This window comes from Tupaia chinensis, unplaced genomic scaffold (assembly GCF_000334495.1).
Source record: "Tupaia chinensis unplaced genomic scaffold, TupChi_1.0 Scaffold000661_1, whole genome shotgun sequence".
In the NCBI taxonomy this organism is placed as follows: Eukaryota; Metazoa; Chordata; class Mammalia; order Scandentia; family Tupaiidae; genus Tupaia; species Tupaia belangeri.
In genome coordinates, this window is record NW_006160183.1 from 186,818 (window position 1) to 197,331 (window position 10,514).

Sequence of the window (10,514 nt, forward strand, 5' to 3'; positions counted from 1 at the left end):
TCAAACTGGAAAATAATAATAATAATACATAAAGTTAAATAAAATAATTATTTTTAAAAAGGAGTCAAGCTAAGAATAAAATCACTTTGAGATAGTTTGATAGACAATTGTTATTTATTTGTAATTATAAACCCAGGTCAAAAAAGACTGTACAGGTTCAGCTGCAGTGGTACACAGATGGTGCCACTGTTTGGGAGGCTGTAGGCCACAGGGGAGGCCAGGTTTGGCTCCTGTGCTGACCTGAATAGGTTGGGCACCTGATCCTGCCTAGTTAGGACGCTGGGACAGGAGGATTGTGAGGCCAAGAGATCATGACAAGGGTGCCTATTTCTATTTACCTCTCTTTCTCTTCCTCTTTTTCATAAAAGGGGGGAAAGAACATACAGAGAACACCTACAAGAGAATTCGAGAGAGCTGAGAAAATTCTAGAATATACAAATTTAAGGAAAATATATTTTGTGCTAGACAATTAAATAACTTGAAAAAATTAAGTTAGATTCACACTTGATGCCATACATTAAAATAAATTCTATGTTGATTAAAGGATTAGATACTTCTGAAACCATAAAGCCAGGAGAAAATATATAATGATATATCTAATCTCAGACTTTTTGAGATAGTAGCAATGGAAAAAAATTTCAAAGGAAAAGAATCTTAGATCTGATTATAAAATAACATCTAAAATTTTTTGCATACCAGAAATCAAACTATAAACAAAAGTAAAGGCAAATGCAAATTAGGAAAAGTATACATCAGATAAAGGGTTAATGCCCTTATCTATAAAATTCTCTTAATCTATGGGGAAACATCACCAGAAAAGTAAAACAGATCGGCACTTCAAGCTCCTCACCCGGGTCTCCGCCCTGTTCGTTGCACTCGCCCACGTGCTGGCACTCACCATGGCTGATGTTCAGCAGCTGGCAGGAAGATGGCACCTGGTGGACAGCAAAGGCTTTAGTGAATACCTGAAGGAACTAGGTGTGGGAATAGCCCTGCGAAAAATGGGTGCAATGGCCAGACCAGATTGTATCAGTACTTGTGATGGGAATAACCTCACTGTAAAAACTGAGAGCACTGTAAAAACAACAGTTGTGGGAACAACAGTTGGCGTAATGAGTATGTTGCTGGACTTCCGTGTAGTCAACCGGGTTTCAAGTCCCAGTCCTGGGGGCTTAAACTCATGCCATACGTGTGTGTGTGTGGGCCCAAGATCCCGAGAGGAGAATGGAGGAGAAGGGATTCCGGTGTGGCCAGCCCCGCTGGGGGGGGGGGTGATTTCTCGTTTTCTGTCTTTCTGGCGAGTGCCCTATAGCAAAAACCTCTAAAAAATAAAAATTAAAAACAAAATAAAACAAAGAAACCCCACAGTTTTCTTGTACCCTGGGAGAAATGTTTGAAGAAACTGCAGCTGATGGCAGAAAAACTCAGACTGTCTGTGACTTTAAGGATAGTGTGTTGGTTCAACATCAAGAATGGGATGGGAAAGAACACAATTAAAAGAAAATTACGAGATGGAAAATTAGTGGTGGACTGTATCATGAATAATGTCACCTGTACTCGAGTCTATGAAAATGTAGAATAAAAATTCCATCATTACTTCAGATAGGAACTAGTTGCGAGAATGAACAAGCTCAGTTCAATGAGCAAATCTCCATACTACTTTTTTTTTTTTCATTACTGTGTTCAATTACCTTTACTGCAAACATTTTACATGCACCTATTTCCAAGTGTTGATTTAATTTGGATCACCGCTTTGGTTAGTAAATAAAGGTGTTTGTACTAAAAAAAAGAAAGAAAGAAAAGTAAAACAGATCAAAGCCATGAATGGACAATTTGTGAAACAAGAAATTCAAATATCTACTAGAGATGAAAAATTTTTGCTCTCACATTTAAGTGTGAAACACTAAAAGAATGATTGAAAGCTCTCTGTATGAGAGTGATTAAGTAATGACCCCCAAAATTATACCCATGTCCTGTTCCCTGGAATATAAGAATGTTACCATATATGGCAGAAATTTTATAGATTCAATTATGGATTTTGAGATGGTGACATTATCTTGGATTTTCAGAGTGAGCTCTAAATGCAATCTCAAGTATCCATATAAGGGGACGGCACAAAGGAGGAGGAGGTGGTGTAAATACTGAGGAGGCAGAGATCAGAGTGATAAAGAGTGATACAGCCACAAGCTAAGAAATGCTGGCGGCCCCCAGAGGCTGGAAGGCAAGAAATAGATTCTCCTCCTAGAGCCTCTGGAGGGAGCATGGCCCTGCTGATACCTTGATTTTAGCTCAGTGAAACTGATTTCAAACTTCAGCCTCCAGAACTATGACAGAATACATTTCTGTTGCTTTATGCCGCTAAATTTATAGTTAATTTGGTATAGCAACCATAGGAAACAAACAGGTGGGGATTATCTCCAGGTGGGTTTCACAGGGGATGGATGGGATGAAGACCTGGTTTTTCCTTTGGTAGGCCATAATTATTTGTATCTGTAGCTCTTTTCTCTAGAACACATCAGTTGCTTCAGAACGACTCATCAGCCTCCTACCTGGGATATAAGCCAATGTTCTGGGAGCTGAGTAGGAGAAGGAGCCTTGGGTCCTACGAAGTTCATTCAATTCTTGTTTTCAGTTAAGGCCCCTCAGGAACCTTGAGTGTCTGGGTTTCCTGAATCCAGATCTCTGGTGAAGTCTCTGCAGAAACTAATCCCCCTGTTTCTTATATAGGGGTTGGAAAGGGAGTTGTCTGACAGCTGGAGATGAGGTAGGCTTAAACTTGGGATGAAAACATTCAACCAAACCTCCTGTTTTCAATCTTACTCCTGCTTTCACCTCACAGGTGCCATTCCTCCAAATTGCTTCACATCTTCCAAAAATATGCTGTTATCTCTTGTTGGCTGCTGTCTTTTCCCTTGGTTCTTTGTGTATGTGTGTATATATAGGTATGTATGTGTGAAGGGGGAAATAGTGATACCTTATTTTGTTTTTATTTGATGAGGAAGGCACAGAGATAAATGCATGTGCTTAGTTGACTTTGGCAGCAAGCAGTGAAGATACCAGCTTTTCCTCCCACTGGGTGAAAATGGGATTTTATTTGGTATGTCTTAAGTGAGTTAACCACTTGTTAACTATTAGTAAAGTGCAACTAAATTAAAAATAATTTTCTTTGACTTCAGGTAGGCATCCTACAGTACAAGCAGCCTGTCATGTAAAATAGTACAAAGTAGTTAATTCTGATGATTTTTGTTGGTGTGCTCATTGCTTCTATGGATAAGATTTTTGGAGATCTTTACCATTTGCACTGATATCACCTCACACATTTCATTTTATAAATAAAAGTGATTCACTGATTTGGAACATCCTGTCTTTAAAAAAGTGAAAAGTGGAAAGAATTCTTTCATGGGAAGTGTTCTAAGGCAAAGAAATAGCCCAGGTTGTGATTTGTGTGCAAAAAATGTATTCTCAGAGCACTCTTGTGGGTGTGCTTTAGATCACAGAACTATCAAGGACTCTTGAGAAACTTTGTAGATAATTGACTCTAATGATCATCTTGACTACCATCTGGTGTGATGCACAGTGCTCAGTGACTAACATGACTGTCTCTCTTAATCCTCATATACCAACTGTCTGCACTCTATGGTAGAGTCTGAAAGACTGGAGAACATAAAAGCATTAAAAATTGTAGTGGACACTAGAGACAAAGTGGAAAGAGAGTGTGGGAGGGGAATAGTATAAGAAAGGAAATTTGGGGGAAAATGGAGAGATAAGATACTTGTGGGACACAGATAAGACTTCTTATCTGTTGACAAGGATGTGTATAATAGTCTCAACTGGGCTGGACAGAGGTGTATATCATACTGGGTAAAGTCTCTTCACAATCTAAATGATGTATAGCAATTTAATGTATGAATAATAATTTTTAAATTAATAAAAAATGACAAACCCACAGAAAAAGAAATAATAGCTGATAAGGTAGAAAAAAATTAAGAAAATATGTACAGTATAGCAAAATTCACAAGCGAAGAAACAGGGCACTATTAACTCCAGGTAAAACAAAAAGCTGTACAAGGAAAGAAATCATATTATGGAACTGGACATTGCAGGAAATAATATTTATTTAGTAAACATTGGTTAATGATTTTAAATATTTTTTATACCAGAAGGCTCATGTGTGTGTCACATACACATGTACATGCAAAAGAGAGACAAAACACTCCCTGATTGGACATGGTCACAAATCCCTCTTCCTCCATTTCTCCATCTTCTCAGGATTTGGAGCATGTATACATGCAGGCCTGGTGTGATTTTTCAGGGCCAAGACTTGAACCAGTCAGCATGCAGGACCTGGCTTTTTATGTACAGCACTTAACCGTTCTGCTATTGGACTGGCCTTAAAATACTATTTTGAGTAGATAAGGAGAGAGGAGTGGTGAGTAGAACAAGAGAATCAGATTCTCATTTATTCTAGGAAGCAGTCAATAGATCATTTTAAAAATACAAATTAAGAAATAACAATAGGAACATACTGTTAGGTTGTTGGAAAATTATGACGTATTTTTCTATGTTTTCCATTGAAAAATGCGTCATGACTTTTCCTATGACTCAATACTGTAGAAAAGACAATGACTGCTAGAAGGATAGCTAAGAGTTAAAAATAGTTGTTTTAGGCTTTCTCAAGAGATGTGTAAGAGATGTTTCTAAGAGTGATAGTTGCCTGAATGGATCAGGATAGTGTTATTTCAGTGAAACATTATGTTCACCATTCTGTCCTGCATGTTACAAACTCAAAAGAAAAAAAAAAAAGAAGTCATCTTTGGGAATGAATGGGAGAGGGATGGGAGTAGAACATTTCATGTTTCATTATAAGACTTTGGCCACCAACTGTTTTAAAAACTATATTTTTTATATCACCTTGATAAAATGTCCTAAAACTTAAGTGAAAATATAACAATATTTAAGTTAGAGTGAAAATATAAAATATTTGGAAAATATAGAAAACTTTATTTTAAAAATTTCTTGGGTCAGCCAGTAGCATGGTGGTTAAGGTGGCTGGATCTCACATGGTTGACAACACAGTTGGACTCCCAGACAGCAATTCGACAAATATGCCAGGTGTGTGTACATGTGAGCTCAAAAATCTCAAAAGGTGAAATGGAGGAGAATGGATTGTGGGGTGACCATACCCCAGGGGGTGTGGGAGGATGCTTTCTCACTTTCTCTCTCTCTCTGGCAAGTACATGCACCCTATAGCAAATTAAATAATAATAATAATAATAAGTAAACAATAATAAATAAAAATAAAAATTACTTATTTCTCATATGCAACTAATAGTATTAATTTTCTCCCCTTTTTTCTTTGTAATTTTAAAAAAATCCTTTTTTATACATAGCATCTTTTATTGTCATGTTATTAGAATTATTTTTTTTTTTTTTGGTTTTGCCATAGAATGCATGTGCTCATCAGAGACAGAGGGAGGGAAAGTGAGAAATCATCCCCTGGGGAGGGGTGACCATGCTGCAATCCTGTCTCCATTCTCCTCTTGGAATTTTGGGCACACACATAGACATGCCTGAAGTGATTTTCAAGCTGCTAGGTCTGGGGCTTGAACCACAGTCAACTATGTGGGAGTCTAGCATCTTAACCAACATGCCCTAGAAATTCTTTTAAACTTTATTTTTATTGGATAAATAATGAAGTTATGGTATCATAATTTATTCAGTCATATCCTTGTCAATAGTTAATCTTGTTTTTAAGTACTTTATGTACAGGAGTCTTCATTATCCAAGAATAATTTGACCCACAAAAAGACTGTTTAGATGAACCCACTTTAGATGGAATCAAAATTTCAAAGTATTTAATAAAGTTTGATTTAGATATTACCTTAAAAAATTATACTACTTTTAAAGCTTAAAAAAAATCTGGATTGAACATAAATGTCTAATTCCATTCTTTGTGAAACAGTTGCTTCTGCCTGGTCCCTAATTGTGCTGTGTTAGTGTCTTGCACCAGAATTCAACATTCCCTTCTCCTTTTGTATTGTGTTGTGCTTGCTGTCTCACTTGGAAACCCTTAAAGACTGGCTTTTTAGAAAAAAATTTCAGTAAATTGTTTTCTGTAATCTTTTTTTAAAATATGAGAACTAATTATTGTCCATACTTGTAGCATTCTTCATTAAAGTCTTGCTTCTCTCTCAAAAAAAAAAAGTTAAACTAAAACATATGAACATATTTTACCATTGCAACTGTACACTAATTCAGGTTTAAAAAAAGAAATCTTGTTATTTTAGTGTTTTTTTCTGAGAATCTTTTGGGACATCCTCTATTTCATGTTTGAGATTCTTTTTTTTAAAAAAAAATTTTTATTTAATGTTATTTATCCATTTATTTTAATTTGACCAGAGAGGGATAGAATGAGAGAGAGAGAGAGAAAGAGAGAAAGTGAGAAAGCAAGCCACCAGGTACAGAACTTGAATTGTGGTAGGCCATGTGGGAATTGAGTGCCCTTAACCACCATGTCACCTGTTGGCTCTTCATGTTTGAAATTCTAATGAAATCACACAAGATAAGTTTTAAAATGTATGTATTTAGGGACTAGCAAGTGGTGTGGTGGTTGAGGTGCTAGACTCTCACATGGCCAACCATGGTTTGTGTCCCAGGCCTAGGCAGTTAGCTCAGCTATCACTCGGCATTACCCCAGCCTCTCACACCTTCGTACATTATTTTGTGGTGTTTTGTTTGGTTCTGCTTATGTCGCTTGCTGGACTATAAACTCTTCTGAGATCAAAGGTATTGTATTCATTTGAGTAATAATCTACAGTTTTTGTTGGTTAAGGTTGTCCTCAAGTAGAAATGCAGTTAAATATGACATTTTCTTTTCTAAAGTTTCTTTCAAGAGGAAGAGAGAGAAAAGCACTCTGATGGAGTGTCAGTCTTTGATCCTCCCCTCAGCCATCCTAGGCAGCTGAGATCACAGGCAGACACATACACCTGGCATATCCAAGTTGACCTGGGAACCAAACCCCTATCATTTATGTGGTTTTCAGCATTCAAGAGAGACATACTACTGCTAGGCCCTTAACAGACCTTTTTCAGAGGGAAGAGAGGGGTTTTATCATCTCTTCAGGAGGGCTGAGATGTAAGCATACCACACTACAATCCCTTTTCCTCCACTCTTCTTGGGATTTGGGGCATGCATGCACATGCATCTGACATGTTTTTCAAGCAGCCAGGTCTGGAACTCAAACTGCACAGTGGGCCATTTGGAATCCAGTCACCTTAACCACCACACACCTGGCTGGCCTTCCTGTAGTTTCTTTTAGCATCAAGTTCTATGACTTGAGGAGGGTGACTGGTGTGAAATGTTTGTCCCCTCCAAAACTCATGTAGAAACTTTGCTGATGTAACAGTATTGTAAGGTGAGACCTTTAATCTCTCTCATGGGTAGTTTTATGTATTTATTTATTTATTTACAGAGATTTTTGCTATAGGGCACATGCACTCGCCAGAGATGCAGAGAGAAACAGAGAGATAGAAAGCAAGAACTCACCCCACTGCCCCCAAAGCACACCACAATCCCTTCTCCATTCTCCTCTCAGGATTTTGGACACGCATGCACCCTGGCTTGGTATGAGTTCCAAGGGGTTCAGCAACATAATCATTATGCCAAATACCTTTTTAAAAAGAGTTTTTAGGAGTGAACTCTCTTGGTCTGTCTTGGGTGCTTGTTTGTCTTTCTGCTCTTTGCCATGGAATGACATGGCATTCCTTTACCAGAAGCCAACACCAGGCTCTTGGGCTTCCCAGCCTCCAGAACAATAAGGCAAATAAATCTCTTTTTTCCCCCAAGGAATTATTTAATTTTATGTATTATTATTATTCAATTTGAGAGAGAGAGAAAATGAGAAAGCAAGTAAGCTGCCAGGTTCAGGACTTTGACGGGTGGGAATCTTGTGCCTTAACCACCATGCCACTTGCTGGCCCAAATAGATTTCTATCATTTATAAATTACCAGTCTCAGTAGGGCCAGCAGGTGGTGTGGTGGTTAAGGGCGCTGAACTCCCACATGGCAGACTGGTTTGAGTCCCGGACCTGGCGGTTTGTTTCCCAGTTTCTCTCTCTCTCTCTCTCTCTCACTGTGTCCCTCTGTGTTCAAATTAAAACAAGTGAATAAAGTTAAATAAAATAATTCTTTAAAAAAATGATCAGTCTCAGGTATTCTGTTATATTAACACAAAACAGACTAAGGACAGTGACTTTTCTATTCTCCTCTGAATGTCAATGGTCTTTAAAAGGTTTAGCTTTGGGAAACAGAGAGTTACCAAATTATGACCCTGGCAAAACCAAGATTTAGGAAACAGTCCATTCTATTTTTTTCCCCCTGCCTGAGGGGAAAAAATAGTTATTTGAAACTGCCAGAGGGCATGTGCACTCACCAGAAAGAGATGGTGAGACAGAGAGAGAGAGTGGGAGAAAGCACTCCCCAGTGTGCTCTAGTCATGCTGTAGTATGTGTATAGTCATCCCTTCTCCTCCACTTCTCAATTCTCCCAGGGTTCTGGGCATGCATGTACATGCCTGGCATGCTTCTCAAGCAGCCAGAGTCAAGACTTGAACTATGGTCCATTATGTGGGATCTGAGTCCCTCAACTACCAGGTTGTAGGACTGGCCCAGTCATTTGATTTTTTTTTTTTTTTGAGAGGCTTTTGCCCTAGGGCGTGTGCACTTGCCAGAAAGACAGAGCGACAGAGGGACAGAAAGCGAGAAATCACCCTCCAGGGGGGGATGGCCACACCACAAACTCTTCTCCTCTATTCTCCTCTCGGTATCTTGGGCATGCACACTCCTGGCATGAGTTTAAGCCACCAGGTCCGGGACTCAAACTGTGGTCGGCTACATGGGAGTTCAGGAACATAGCCATTACGCTAACTGCTGGTCCCCCCTTTTTTTTTTTAAGAGGTGCCTAGTGCTGCCCAATGAACATGGATGCCTCCCCTCCTGTGTACTTCATACATAATGTGAGACTGAGGCTCTGGATCACTATTTTGATCCCCAGTAAATAAGGGAGCAGAATGTTTAACTTTGAGGAAGAGCAGAACACAGTTCAAATGTTTTTCTTGCTTTTAAATACCCTCTCTTTGAACTGGGTCCAGAAATGGCACATTTTGAGTCATCTGCCCACTCAAGCCATCCTTGAATAGAGTGGCAGTGGGACTCTGCTAGAGCTGTTTCCCTGCCATCGCAGAACCCTTGAGTGATCAGTCTCACTTAGAACAGTCATGTCTTTGCCACAACATTCCTGTGGCTTTTGGAATATGAACTTTGGGCCTGTATCCACTTCTTTAGTGCTCCCCCTTAAAAAATTCCATCTGCTGCATGTAGCAGTAATTTCAGTAATTTCTTTCTGCTCCACTACTTAGTTTTTTTGATTCAGATGACCAAGTCCATGCAAAGAAGCTGCCGGATGACATAGGGACACATTAGTGCTTCATCAGGCCCTACGCCTGTACTTCCAAGGAGCTGTGACTTGGAAGCTTAGAAAGGAAAGCCACCACAGGCTGGGGGAAATAGTGCAGTCAGTTTTTCTTAGCCATTCAGCAGATGGCTGTCATAGATATGGAATCAATTATAGCACACTTACCATCCCCAGCTGCCCATCTAGCTTGAGAGAACTGCATTATTATTACCAAACAGAGGAAGTTGCACAATTGTTTCTGTTCAGAATCCCTTTGCTTTTTAAAAACTCCTTTGAGTTCATGGTGACCCACATTTCTCTATTGTGAGTATAAGTTCACACCAGAGAGCCTCACCCTGATTGTGACTTCAGTCACATGTATGTACCAGTTTGAAAACTACTGTTTTTATCTCTCTGCCATGAGTTGTAAAATTATGAGGCACATCATCAATGTATTGATTATCGGACTTGTGTCTGCTGTTAATAACAGTCTCCATTCACGGAAGAGTAGTTAAGAATGGCAGTGCTAATGACATTGCTGTACCACCAGCCAGAGTAAACAGGGGAAAACCTTACACTTCAATCCAGCAGGGGTCTGCAGTCTGAGTGCTTCTTCTGCCAAGTTGGGCTTATTTGTGGCCAGCTGCACCTATTTAAAAAAATCTTCTAAGATACATGTCTTTGTTCTAATCTTACCGTTGGCTTTATCTTTTTTTTTTTTTTACTACTCTCTTTTTTCTTTTTACCTGTTCTATATTCATTTAACTACACATTAAGTATGCATATGAGCAATTATGTTCATTGTAGAAAGATTTTAAAAGGGAAGGGCCAGCAGTTGGCGTAATGGCTATATCTCCTGAACTCCCATGTAGTCAACTGAAGTTCGAGTCCCGGACCCAGTGGCTTAAACTCACACTGGGCGTGTATTCATGCATGCTCAAGATCCCAAGAGGAGAATGGAGGAGAAGGGATTGTGACATGGCCATCACTCCTGGCGAGGGGTGATTTTTCGCTTTCTGTCTCTCTGTCTCTCTCTGTCTTTCTGGTGACTGCATGTGCCCTA

At 39.2% G+C, this 10,514-nt stretch overlaps 1 protein-coding gene and 1 pseudogene across 1 annotated transcript in view; both read left to right on the top strand.

Annotated features, from left to right (window-relative positions):
• Positions 1-10,514, top strand: part of STPG4 (sperm-tail PG-rich repeat containing 4) — a 40,454-nt gene that overhangs the window by 19,459 nt on the left and 10,481 nt on the right. The gene's annotated exons all lie outside the window — the stretch shown is intronic.
• On the top strand, positions 207-1,582 carry LOC102493884 (fatty acid-binding protein 5-like; annotated as a pseudogene).